The sequence below is a fragment of the Nycticebus coucang genome, chromosome 6 (assembly GCF_027406575.1).
Source record: "Nycticebus coucang isolate mNycCou1 chromosome 6, mNycCou1.pri, whole genome shotgun sequence".
In the NCBI taxonomy this organism is placed as follows: domain Eukaryota; kingdom Metazoa; phylum Chordata; class Mammalia; order Primates; family Lorisidae; genus Nycticebus; species Nycticebus coucang.
This window is the reverse complement of record NC_069785.1, coordinates 63,172,859-63,186,511: the sequence shown is the minus strand read 5'-3', so window position 1 is coordinate 63,186,511 and position 13,653 is coordinate 63,172,859.

Below are 13,653 nucleotides of genomic sequence, written 5' to 3'. Positions count from 1 at the left end.
TTAACTAAGTGCGTTCTGTGTGCCAGGGACTGTGCCAAGTATTGGAGATACAAAGGTGGAGGTGACAGATAAAATTCAAATTGCAAAGGGCATTCCATAAACTCTAAATTGAAAGCACACCTTTGTATTTCTTGTCCTAGATACAGATCTGACTAGAGATGTACGTAAGGAGGAGTGGTTGCCTTATTCCCACAAAGCATGGCTGTGGCGTTTGCGAATTTATTCTCTTTAGCGAGGAACCTGCATTCCCCTTGGCCCCTTCATGGACGAGTACTTTGGGAAAAGCCCTTCTCCAAAGCCTCCTGCCTTCTGTCTTGCAATCTGATATCGAAGTTTACATTTGGTGCTTTCTGAGTCCAAACCAATTTCTTAATTCAACAAATGATCACACATCAGTCCCTGGCCATGTAAAAGATGGCAGATTAGCCCAGCGGAAGGAGGACATATTTGTTCTGAATGGGAGCCCCTCTTTGTTTCCAGTCTTTTCCCAGTCTCAAAGGGTGCAGATCACCCTCGAAGGGTGCCCGACACAGCATTAGACACTGGGGTTACAAAGAGGAGCAGACACGCCCCCATCCCTATAAAACTCACAGTGTGGAAGGGACAGAGGCGTGAACAGGAACGCCTCATCCAGTGGTCTGAGTTCCATAAGGAGTCACAGGGAGAAAGGAGTGGTTAGTTGTTGGGTGCAGGGAACTATGAGATGAAAAGACAGGAGAAGAGGAAAGAGAATTCTCAAAAGAGAACAGCATGTATATAAAGGCATAAATTCCTTTTGTTCAGACCCCCTTTAATAGACTCTAACTCCACAGTTGTTACTTTGCCCCTAAATGGTAAATCCATAGTGTTTAAGCAGGTTCTTTATGTAACCAAATATTTGCTCGTGGCCTTTCTTTACCTGTGTCTGCAGCTAACAAATCCCAGCAAAGCACAGCAGTGTCTTTGTTCTGACATTTGCCTTAAAATAGGGCTGCCTTTCTGTTTTCCACTTGACTCTCAGTGAAACAGAAAGACCAGGAATGAGGGAAGTCACTCTGTGCCCTGAGATAAAGGGACAGCACAGCCTGTCACATGGTTGGTGGGGAGGGAGGGAAGGTTGTGCTGACAGTCTCTAAGAAATGCAAAAACAATACGGGGCCTTGGCACCCAGAACAGAAGGCCAAAACACTGGCCAATTTTCTTCAGGCTTTCCCAGGAGAAGCGGGTGTAGGAAGCTGGGGTGGAGGGGCTGATCACACCCTTGTCCTACTGGCTCTGGCAACCCAAGGGGGGTGTGGCTGCAAGCTCTCTGTAACTTTCCAAGGAGTAGGCAGGGAGGCTGTGCCAGTGGCAGGGGACTTCTGTGACCCCACCAAGGGCCCCTCCCCGAGTCTGAGGTGGCTGGCCTCTGAGGTCATCCCCAAATCCCAGCACACACTCACTCAGAAGCTAGGGAGGCTGCCGTGTCTGCTGTTACGTGGAGCCTAATTTAGGCAGATGTAAATATGAATAAATCCCACACAGTGTTGTAGTGGACAAGCAGTATTACCTTTTCAAAGGATTATTTCTTCAAATCGAGCTAGTTTCTAAAACTGAATTATGGCAATGGTTGCAGTACTCTGTAAACTTCACTAAAAATCAGTGAATTATACGCGTTTAATGTGTAGATTTTGTGGAATGTAAATTATGCCTCAATAAAACTGCTCTTGAAAAAGTTTTTTTTAAACCTGCTAATGGAACTAACTTAGGACCTTCACACGAAAGGTATAACCAAGTTACAACCTAAGAACAGGGGGAAGGGGGAAAGCGTGGGGAGGGAGGGGGGAGGGGGGTAGAGGAAGGGAGATTGAAAGGATCACACATGTGGTGCATCTTACAAAGGTACATGTGAGCCTTGGCAAATGTGGAATGTAAATGGCTTGGCAAAGTAACTAGGAAAATGCCAGGAGGGCTATGTCAACTAATGAGATGAAAATGTGTCAAATATTCTATGAAACAAGTGTATGGTGCCCCATGATCATATTGATGTACACAGCTATGATTTAATAAAAAAAAATTAAAAAAAAATAAATAAATAAACCTGCTAATGGATCCCCAAACCGTTTCTCTACAGCCTAGAGGATTTAACAGGCATTGCCTTAAGAAAAATAACGGACTAACTTCAGAATTCCTGAAATGTTTGTTCTGCTCCTTCCCCACCTCCGTGTCTGCCCTGCACATCACTTACCTGACACTTTTCCTCTTCTCTTTTCACCATTCTTGCTCCCCAAAAGAATTACTTAGTATCTTAGTTATTACTCTTTCCCTATTGAGTTCATCCCTCTGAATTGTTTCTTTAAAGTGTTTGCACTTGAAACTTGTAAACCCGTTTTTCATTACAGAATGTTTTTATTTAAAAGTCCCTATTGGAGGGATTTTTAAATCTTAAGGGGAGAGAGAGAAAGTTAGGGGAAGAAGAGGGGCTTTCTCCTAAAAACCTAGAAGTCACAATGGGAAGGCAGCCATTTATTGCACCTGCTGAAATCAACTGACCAAGGATGGTGCCTGTGGCTCAAGGATTAGGGCGCCGGCCCTGTATACTGGAGGTGGCCAAAAACTGCAAAAAAAAAAAAACTCAACTGACCGAATATGGTGAAAGACCATGCTGATGTGATGTTCTCAGACACGGCCATGGAACGGCCCGGGAGCAGAGGGTCTGCTGTGAGATGGTCCAGCTGTTTCATCAGTCCGTCAGTGAATCAGACATAGCCAGGAGCTTCCATCACAGAAGCTGTAGTCCCCAAGACAGCCAGAGACTCGTAAAAATGGTTTATGTCCGTGGAGAGGAGCGTGGACTCCTGAACACTGACATGACAGTATGGGGATGAATTTCATTAGTCATTACGGTGTCACTCCTTTAACCTTTAAAAGCATTTAGCATGCAGCAAGGTACAAGCCATGTGAGTCCCTGGAGAGAAGACTTGGACGTGGAACTGGCCCACCTGGGTTTCTGTCGATTCAGTTTGTTGCTAAGTTCCTTGTGAACTTACACGAGCCACCTAAACCTCTGAGGCTCATCCTCTCATCTCTAAAATGTCCTTCACAGGGTTGTTTTGAAATGCCTGAAGGTGGTATTCACCTGCTTACAGATATGGTAGAGAATAACCGAGGTGGAGGAGGGGTGGCGCAGGATGCAAAGTAAAGTGTTTTGCAAATGGAAGGAATTATTATTCACTTGATCTTCTCAGTCATTTTCTGAAAACTATATCACAGATGGTTACCCTGTCTACCTGATGGCCAAGGAGAGCACCATAGCTGAGCAATTGCCTAGGATTACTAATATTCACATCTCCTAATAAAAACGTGGGTTTTTCTGGAAGCCAGCATTGTTTTTAATGTGCTTAGAACTTTAATTATCAACATAAATTTTTTCTTTTCCAGACCGTGAGGGTACAAACAATTAGGTTACAATGTTTGCAGTTGTTAGGGAGAGTCCCTCACCCAGAAGCTGTGCCATGTGCCCTTTAAATGGGAGCACACCCACCTCCTCCCTCCTCCCCTCTCCCCCATCCTCCTTCCCTAGAAACCAGCATTTTTTAAGATTCAGGGTTAGTTTACACAGTAGTTCAGGGAATGTCAACATTGACGTTTCAGAACCCTTCCAATTAGTCTCAAGAGTTCAAATATCTTACTCTGCTCAATACAACCCAGAGTGTAATCGTTTGTTGGTAATAACCTAGCCCTTGTTTAGCCTCATGGATCTGACTCTGAATCTGGGCATCCTATGGACAAAAACACCACTTGCTTTTTATTGGCATGTTGGGTAGAATGGCTCCACGCAGCTAGGAAACAATTTTATTTTTCCCCTTTGCAACTCAATTATGAAGCTGAAGGGCATGTATAGATTTTTCTGCAGGAAACAGAGGGCTTTCAGGCTTACTGGATCGGTAGATTGCGTTGCCTCCATGGTGAAGGGTGAGCTGCTTTTAAGAGGCAAAAATGCCCCGATTGAAACAAAAGGAAAACATAATAATACGTTCCAGATTGCCTTGTAAAGAAGAGGGAGGCGTTCTAAATCTCAGTCTTTCACTCCCGTCTCTCCAGCGGCCACTCTCTTTTCACAGCCTCCAGGAGTCAAAACAACAGCAAGGGCCCCCCAGCTGGTGCCGAGAACACTGAATTAGGAGGCAGAAGCCCAAGACAGAATTCTGTCCCTACACCTGATACACACTGACAGGGAGACCCCATCAGAACCTTCCCATCTGTTCCTCCTTTTCTCCATCTATAAACTGAGGGAAGCAGACAGCTGCTTTATAAATGCCTCCTTTATAACTATCTTGTGACTCTATCTAATATAGATTTTTTTCAGAGCACATCTTTCTCTATTTATGTGCGTGAGGATTAAATAGTTTGATAAAGGCTAAGTTCGAAGGAGGACAGAAAGGCAGGAGAAAGTTTTGGTCCTCTGCTAACTTTGACTTTTCCTGCTAGCCCACCCAGGTTCTAAGGAGCCAATCTCCAAAGCATCGACCCTTGGGGTGTGGGGTTTGGTGGGAGTTACTCCTTTTGTTTTTCTGTTAAAAATCTTGGAAATTCCTTGGATCCACGGAACAGCTCAGCTTGGAGTCTCTGGCTAAGGCTGAGCATGAAGAATAAACCCAAGGCAGGCTGAATCCTCAGAGGCTAGTGCCCTTGCAGTCTGAGTATCGGAGGTGGAAAGGGTTGACTTCCCTCCATACACCACTGATGCCACATTGAGAAGGCGTTGGCAATAATTTCTCCAGTCGAGTCCAGTAGCCCAGGCCTCAAGTGGCTTCTCAGAACACGTGACAACCTGCCTTGAGATGAGTAAGGTGGGCAGACCCCACAGCTTCTCCCTCCTGAGCCTACAAAGGCAAAGAGGCCCACAGATCCTAGAACCCCCAGGTCTGAGGGGACATCCGCTCTTGTCAGAACAGAGTTGTCTATTTACAGTAACCTTAGAACTTGCTGTAAAAAATGAAATAGAAATAAAGGAAAAGAATTCCCATCTCCAGCATCATGGTCCCTGTTCTTGGGACCTGGCACAGTATTCAGTTGACAGAATCACACTTTCTGTGCAGGTAATAAGCTCAATATTTAGCCTGCATGACTGGGGCAGCAGTGAGGAGCGGGGGGACAAAATGCAAGAGAGACCACTGTAGCAATGAATATTGAATCCAAAGTGTTATTGTTAGAATCTCTGGAGAAAATGGCTCCTCAACATACAGGATTTTCAGTACAGTTTAAAAAAGGAATGACTCTTCTGATTTTTCCATTTATTGTAGCTTCCCAAAGCTTATTTTTAGTAGCACTAATAGTGCCGCCTACCTCTGTACTCATTTTCTACAGATTTTAAAATTTGGTATTATCCTGTCTCTCCAGAGGTGCCTTCTATTTCTAAAACATTAGTGCCATGGGTGGGGGGGAGGAAATAGGGCATTTTCTGAGAGAACGGAGCCTTGGATATTTGCATTCCATTTTGATTCGTATTTTTTTGCTTCTCTCAGTTCATTCTGAATCAAGGGAAAATATATTTAAATGGAAATAATGTGATGTCGATGGCCCCTGGACACCAAAGCCCCCACTCTCCCCCACCCTACCCCCCACAGCACAGTCAGCTCAGGCATGAAAGTGAGTCCAGGGCTGGGCCCATCGTGGTCCTGACTCAAGGGCAGGTCTCACCAAGGTGCATCAGCTATAAGACATGCAGTGTCCAGGGTAAGCTCTGGGCAGGAAAGAAAACACAGGAGCCCTGAACATGTGTGGCCCGTGTGCTTGTGGGTGGAAGTGGAGAGTTCCAGGCACTCACGCAGACCCCATGCACAGCTTTAGAGGCCAAGAACAAGGAGCCTCCCTAGAGGAGTCTCTGCCTGGAAGGAATCTAGGAGCCTCCATTGTAGACAGACCCTCTGTGTTCCCTGTGCACCTGAGGCCGGGTTTCTGACAAGTCTGCTGCTGGAGAATCACTGTGTTTGCACTCTGACTGGAGTTGCAGACCTTGGGGACTTTGTGCAGACCTGCTCACAAACTGGGCGGCCTTGCCAAATTACACGTGGAAGCAGGTGGGACGAGGCATAGGCTATTCATACCTGTTGGCTCTGCGAGTGGCCAGGTATTCCTGAAAGAGCACTCCATGTGGGCATCCTCACTCCAGGGCTCCCCTTTTATCAAGAGATGGCTTTGTGACAGCCTGGGTGTCTGGGTTCTAACAGCGACATCACAGGTCAAGATTTGAGAAAATGACACTATGTTAGATTTCCACATATAGCATCTTTAAAAGAGTTCACAATTTAAGAGCCTAAGGTGTTAGATCTGGATGGGACTTGACAGATCTTGTAATCTAACTCACTGTCCGGTAGCTGAGGGCACTGAGCCCACAGAGGGGATGTCACTGGCTCAAGGCCACCTAGCTAGGGCCTGGCCTGGGTGGACAGCCCAGGTCTCTTGACCCTTCTGTTGCTCTTTCCACTGATTCTTGAAGGTGACAGATGGAGTGGCTGCCGGGACTCTAGTGTGTTCAGAGAGACAGAAATTCCACTAATCCCCCAGGACTGCCTCTTCCTTTTCTTTTGTCTCCAAGTCTCTTCTCAGCCCTCCCATGCTGTGCAGCCCTGAGCACGTTGCTTTGCCTCTCTGTGCCTTGTTCACCTCGTGTCAAATGCAGATGATGTTGACATTGACGGTAAGGCTGGTGGGGAGGTTGCCAGGAGTGGTGGCGGTGATGATGCTGCCCTCCTAAAGGAGTTTATTGTTCCTGAATGAGCTTCAGAGTGAGAAAATTGGGTTCAAAATTTGGAGGGTGGTTCCTCCCTCTAGCTGTTCAGAGCACTAAGTGTCACATACTCTCTTGGAGCCTCGGTTTCCTTAGTTTTAAAATAGGGGAAACTTCCTAACTCATAAATGTGAAGATTAATTGATAAAATATATATGCAGATCTCTTAGCCCAAGTGCTCAATGTATGGCCACTGCTATCACTATGGAATTGTCAATAGTTTTAATGAATTAGAAAACCAGAAGCAAAGGTCTTTAAAAAATCCAAATGTGCCCCCAAAATGAGTTTTTATTAACTAAAGTGGCTATAATGTTCATTCCAAGGTCTTGGCAAGGTTACTGCATAATCGGCAGCTTAATCGGCCAGAGCTGGGTGCTAGATTTGCTTGCTAAAATACCCCACATCACTTTGCCTCTGATACAGTCTGGCTATTTCTGACACGGCCAAAGAGACCATAAGAGGGCATTCAGCTGCAGAGGAGAAACTACCAACAAGATTTCTGAGAGGGAGAATTTCCTATAATGGCTGGGACCACCTCCCTGCCAGTTTGATTTCCTGTGCAGATGCATGTGTTGAAAAGATTGATGCGGGCACGACCTTAGACCCTGTTTGAAAATTACACACACAAATGGTACTTTAATGGTACATGTGGTAGTTAGGGGATTGTGTTAATTACATTTGAATAGAGCGATGTGATAATTCACTAGCTCAGCCCCTGGTAGTTAATTTTGTTCCATCCAGGGGAAAATTCTGTTGGGGTCTGTGAGTAGCTGTGGTGCAATTAGGCTGCAAGAAGGTTTTTGTCGGTACAGTTGCTATTGATTAGTATTTACTTTAAAAAAGAGTAAAAGCCTATTCTCTTGCGCCAGAGCTGCCTAATCTGTCAGAGGCGAGGCTACACGTTTCAGAAACGCATAGCGGGCATGTTCATATATTATGAAACCCCCCTCAAAAGAGAGTCCAGTATAAAAATCTTCCCAACTGGTTTTAATGATGCTCAAATAAAAAGCATATACCACAGCCAAGATCTCATTAAAAGAGAGAAGTCTTTTTGTAGATGTGCTGATTTATTTATGAAACACCTCTGAAATATTTATAAATGCTTCCCTGATATTTATCTGAAAATACATTTTAGGGCTTCTTTGGTGGAAGACGGGGAAAACAGAGGAGAGGACACGGATGAAAGAGCAAGGGGTAAATTCAGCACAATTGCCTTCAGGAGCAGTGAATGGACGGCCGTACTAGGATATACGAATATGTCACTAGGGGGTGCCCCAAGAACCAGGCACACACTAACCTGCCCCGCACAGGTGACCCAACTTGCTCGGATCTCTTAAACAGAAGCAATGGCGATCACAAGTGCTCTGTTTAATTTTCCTGACAGAACCGGGGCAGATACAGATGCTCTTGAGAGCTTCATCACTTCCTTCACTTTTAGAGCTATTTATTAATTGAAATAATAGTTATGCTACCCCTTGCCTCAGACCTACTTTCATCTGTTTAGCAACTGCTTTCTACAAAACACAAAAGAGCTCAGCGATGACATTCGTGTCTTAATTAACCATTGAATACCTTATAGAGCGGTTGTCACAACTCTTGTCACTTGAAAGGAAGCACAGTGGTCCTTGTTTTTTCCTTTTTTAAAAAAACATACACAGGGAAAAAAAGTTAATCTAATGAGCTGTCTTTAACATTCTTAAGAATTGCATTTTTTACCTTGGCGCTTTGCACTCACATAGCGATGCAAATTAGGGAATCTCTGGTCACTGGGGAGAAAACCAGTGAATTTACATGTCTCTCCCCTTTTCAGAAAGAGACATGGGTTGCCCAGTGGCTGAGGGAAAAAAAAAAAGTCTAAGATCAGCGATGATAATGGGGCTAAGATTGCATGTCATATAAAAGAAGAGTAGCGGGCTGATGTCAGTTTATGCACCAAAATATTTCCAAGCTTGTCCAGCCTAAGGTATGAGTGAGACTCATTAACATTAGAGACCAGAGCCTCGAGCCCTCACCTGCACTGTTGCAATGCAGTCCTTTGTGAAGCTTGTCCCAACCTCCACTTTTGTTTCTTTTGAAGTTCCCAAAGAGACAGAGGCATTTTACATGTGTTTAGGAATTAATCTCAGGGTTTCAACTCAGCACTGAACTCTGCTTGCTATTCTGAGCTCTACTAATGCTATCAACATTGGCCTGCACCACCCCAAACTACACCACCCCTGTTTTTCTTGACTGCTACTTAAGGATCGCTGCTTCTTCTCCTGGTTATGACAAGGCCCTCGCCACCAACCCTCTCCAGCCTTTCATTAGTATGACAGAATAGCAGCCTAGGTTGAAGTGAGGGAAAAGGTTTATGTTTTAGGAGCCTTTAGGAAGTCGTTTAGAGGGTCCCCTACATAGACTACTTTGAAGCCCAAAACATTCCTAGAATTTGGGAGAGTTTTTACAGTTCCTATGTGTATCCCTTCCCTGGAAGAGAGGGCTAGAAATTCAAACACCAGCATCATACTGGAGGGGGCGGTCCAGCCCATCCCAGCATCTCCCCCATCTGACTCGCAGACTCGTGACTGTCATTCTCTCACGGTGACCCTCGTGCTCCGACCTGGCCTCCTGACTCTCATCTGTGCCCTCCTACTTGTCTGTCCATGCCTGAATTTTAATTGTTGCTATACAGTTCAAGTCTAACTCGCCAACGAGGAGGCTCCTTATCTCCCATGCAAATAAATATTTAGGGAAAAGACTCTCATCTTACTCCACACACTATGTATCGAAAGCTCAGCTCTGTCCCAAAAAGAACCCCACGCCATAAAGGAAAACCATACAAAAGAGGAAGCCTTCAGTAAAACCCTGGGTATATCTGGGAGAAGATAAATGTGCAAATGGCATAATAAATGGCTTGTTTCAAATATGTTACGACAATTATATGGTATTTGAAAAGTTACAGAGGACGTGGATGCCTACTAACTGGTCTACCAATTCCTCAGGGGCAAAACAAATGCTGTGCTTAACACTAAAATGTTGTCCAAAATTAGTAGGCAATTGATATGTATGATAGGGGAATCACAGCAACCCAATGATTGTTATTATTAACCTTTCATTTTTGTAAGCAAACAAGATACTCTATGTATCACTCAATACAAATGCAAAATATATCCCCCAGCAAGCTTATTAAATCAATGGAACAACAAAGCATTTTATAACAGGGGTTTGCCATATAAGTTTTAATGTGTTAGAAGATACTGTACTGATTGTTATTTCATTTAAATTGCTTACGTGATCTGTTAGAGACTGACCTTCTTCTATTTTGCATCCTAAATTCATGATCTCTGGGAAGGTAATCACCCCTTTAATAACTGTTGTGTTTCTGTTTATCCCAAATAAGGTGTGCACTCGTCCGTGAATTTATGGTGGGATAGCATGATGTAAATCTGCCACTTTGCATTGCATAGCACGTGGGGAAATAGTTGGTGGAATATAATAGGTTTGCTGATTGAATTTCAAAATGAAGCAGAGCATTGAAAATCAGTGCCATATTATGTTCTTGGGACCCAGAGAGACTGGGGAGACCTGATGCAAAGTGGACCGAATTAGGACTCAGAGGCTGACCGACTCACACAGGGCAGGATGGCTCCGGAAGAGATTTTATAGAAAGCTGCTCGCCTGATCGGCCAGTAGGGCCCATAAATGCATCCAACAGTGAGAAGAATGGATTTTGTTGGTCTCTGCCAAGGGCACCCCTGGGAAGACAGACACTGTTACTTGGTTTACTCTGAAATTGCCATTAGAAAAGCCTGGAGCCTGGTTTTGCTTACATCAAGTACAGTTAGCCCCGCTCTCACCACTGGCTACATCGTCCCCTCTTCAGGACAGAGTCTACATCGTCTTCTCCCAGAACCCTCCAAAACAGCTAAGCTCAACTTCAAGCCCATGGTTGGTGCCTGATAAATGCCTCTTGACTTGGCTTCCCTGGAGTGCCACCTCTGAGCTCACAGGCTCAGCCAGCAAGGTCAAGATAGCCTCTCCATACACAGAGAGGAAGGCCAGAATTCATCTCCCCCCACCCCCCACCCCTTAAACTGCTTCGGATTAGCCTACTTTCTCTCCAGAGCACTCTTTTTCAACTTTATTTATTGTGTCTGGGAAAAATCCCCAATTAGGAGCTAATAAACATGAAGCTTTGCACATCTTCCTTTTAGCACAGAGTGTGTCCCTGGATTCAGAGCATCCCACAGCAGCTATGGAAGAGGAGAAAAGCCCGGGCCTAGTGGTGGGTGGCAGCCAGCTCGAGTGACCTCCTCCGACTGTGGTGGGAGTATTTGTAGCACAGAAATTGGCGAACACTACAAATCAGGGGCTTTCCTCTCAGAGAGCCATCGTTAAGTGTGACGGGTGTGTCTTCTGCCGCACCTTACCTCCCCTTCCCAGTCTCTGCTTGGACACCTGAGATTGTCTCTCATTTGCCTCCAAAGCAGCATATGGTGGGGGCTGAATAGGAGCAGGGGCAACCCCTGTTGCTCCCCTAGGCCTGGGTTCCACATGAGAGCTAAGAACACACAGTTCTTAGACATCTAAGTGTCAGGCTATTCTCCCTAGTAAATAGCCAGTGTCTTTCTTCCTCCCAAGTGGATTGACAGGAAGCTGATCTACAGCCCACAAATTCCTGTTGACATGAAGGATCACCTAGTAAGCTTTGGATTCATCGTACAACTGAAATAAGTGAACCTCTTTTTAAATCTAAAGAGCCTCCACTGCAGAGTTTATGGGGTGACCATGACACTACCAGGAAAGCTTTTAAAAAGTAAAATATCAAAGGCTAGAGAGTGAAATAGAAAAGCAAATTAGAACTCCATGAAAACAAGTCCAATTATTTGCATATAACGTTGTCAGATTTATCTATACTGTTGCCCCATTCATATCTCTCTGCGATGAGGTAGCATAGAAGCAGAATCTGATTCAGTGTGGTTGTCTAGCCCCTGGTTCCCAGGCTGTGAGCTGAGGCACCCCGGACATCGCAGCCACCTCAAAAAGGTGCCGGGAAACATTGTAAATAGTTGAGGAAAATACAGCAGTTCTTGACATCTGTCAGACAGCGTGTGAACTGCTAGCTCGAGGGAGTTCGCAGTTTCACTACTGGAATGCACGACGTTGTTTCAGTGATGTCACACCTTCACCAAGCTCGGGTTTTGGCAGTTGCTGTACTACAAGCATAAAGCACCTCCACGCTGAAGAGCAGTGTGCAGCAGGCAGAGAGGGGGGAGGCCCCAGGCTTGAGCCAAGGTTTGGGAAGTGTAGTGCCCAACAAACGCATGCAGCTCATTAGTAAGTACGTGCGACTATTTAACAGTGAAATGGAATAATTTCTCCGTTAATGTATGTGTGTTATTTTTTCAAAGTACCATTAAGCTGTTGGAACATAAATACTCGTTAAGCTATTTGGGTCTAATTAACAGATAAACAGAACTGTTAGGTATTTCTTTTAGCTGAGGTATACTGTAAAAAAAAAAAAATTACTGAACCATTATGGACATTGTGAATCAAGAACATTCGAGAACTTCTGGGTTGGTGTGAAAGGTAATCAATCTTCACTAGTCAATAAATGGCAGGAAGGATTTATTGAGTGTCAACCATACATAGGCATAATTTCAACGGTAAAGACACACACACACACACACACACACATGCACACACGGTCTCCTAGACCTACCAGGGAATTTTAAGGATGTAGTCTATGCCTGGGCCAGGTGTATGACATGTAATCTTGTCATATCTATGCAAAAACCTAGGAGGAAGGTCATATGGTTCTCATTTTATAAACAATAAGACAGTTTCACAAATAAGATACTTATCCCAAACACACATAAGTGAACCGGCTGGTATTTGAACCAGCTGGTATTTGATCCAGCTCTATCTAACTCTGAGGCATAGTCAGCCTCCTATGACAAGTGTAGACTGTTATGACAGTGGTATTAAAATAGCAATCCCCATGATTCAACATAGATGCACAAGATGCCATTTTACAGTGTCTAGGACAATCCAAGTACCTTGTGTGTTCCAGATTACTGTTTATATTTTCTGGTGCTAATCATTTTGTGAACATACTTAGTTCTATTATGTGAGCACACATTTTCATTCTTTCTTCTCTCTTTCATTATGTGGCTAAATCATTTCATTTCGAAACATGCCATTTGGCGGACAAGAAATGACCCTGTTGATCTAGGACTTTGTCACTTGTACTTAAGTTTTAAAAAGCGCCAAATGATGCCAGTTGTATCGTGGTTATGAGGTTGTGTGATAGTGAAGCTTAACCCGCAGCAGTTAAATCAAGACAGAGAAGGAGCTTTCTATGCAGACCAACAAGAAAAGGCTATCATCTTGTTCCTTTTAGGAAATGCCTCACATAATTCTGTAGAAAATGTGCTTTGCTGGTTTTTGCATGAGGAAAAACAGGCTGGGATGGAAGCTGGGGTGGCTCTGAGCTCCCTTCACTGTCCTATATTGACTGGATTAGAATCCTCAACAGCTTCTCAAAGAAGAGTTTGACTTTGTGGTCTGACATTTGTATAATGGATATTCTGTACACGCATTCCCCAGATTTTGTTGATTCAGAGATTACTCAAACGCCATCCTGATAAAGCTTTATTTAACTTGGGTTTACTTGGTCGTTTGTTTAGCGTGAAAGGCGGAGAGTTGTTTTGGAGCATAGGTTGCTACTTGAGCTGAAAAGGCTTTTTGCTGGCATCCCTGCCTGGCGAGATGGGAAGAGGGGGTTTCAGTAGATGGTCAAGCACTGGGTCAGATATCCATCGCCCCAACTTGAAAAGAGCACCCTGAAAGCAGTGTGGCTGAAGCTGCCGGGGTCTGCTTCCTCAGGAAACTCCCTGTCTGGGTTTCTTACCTTTTATTAC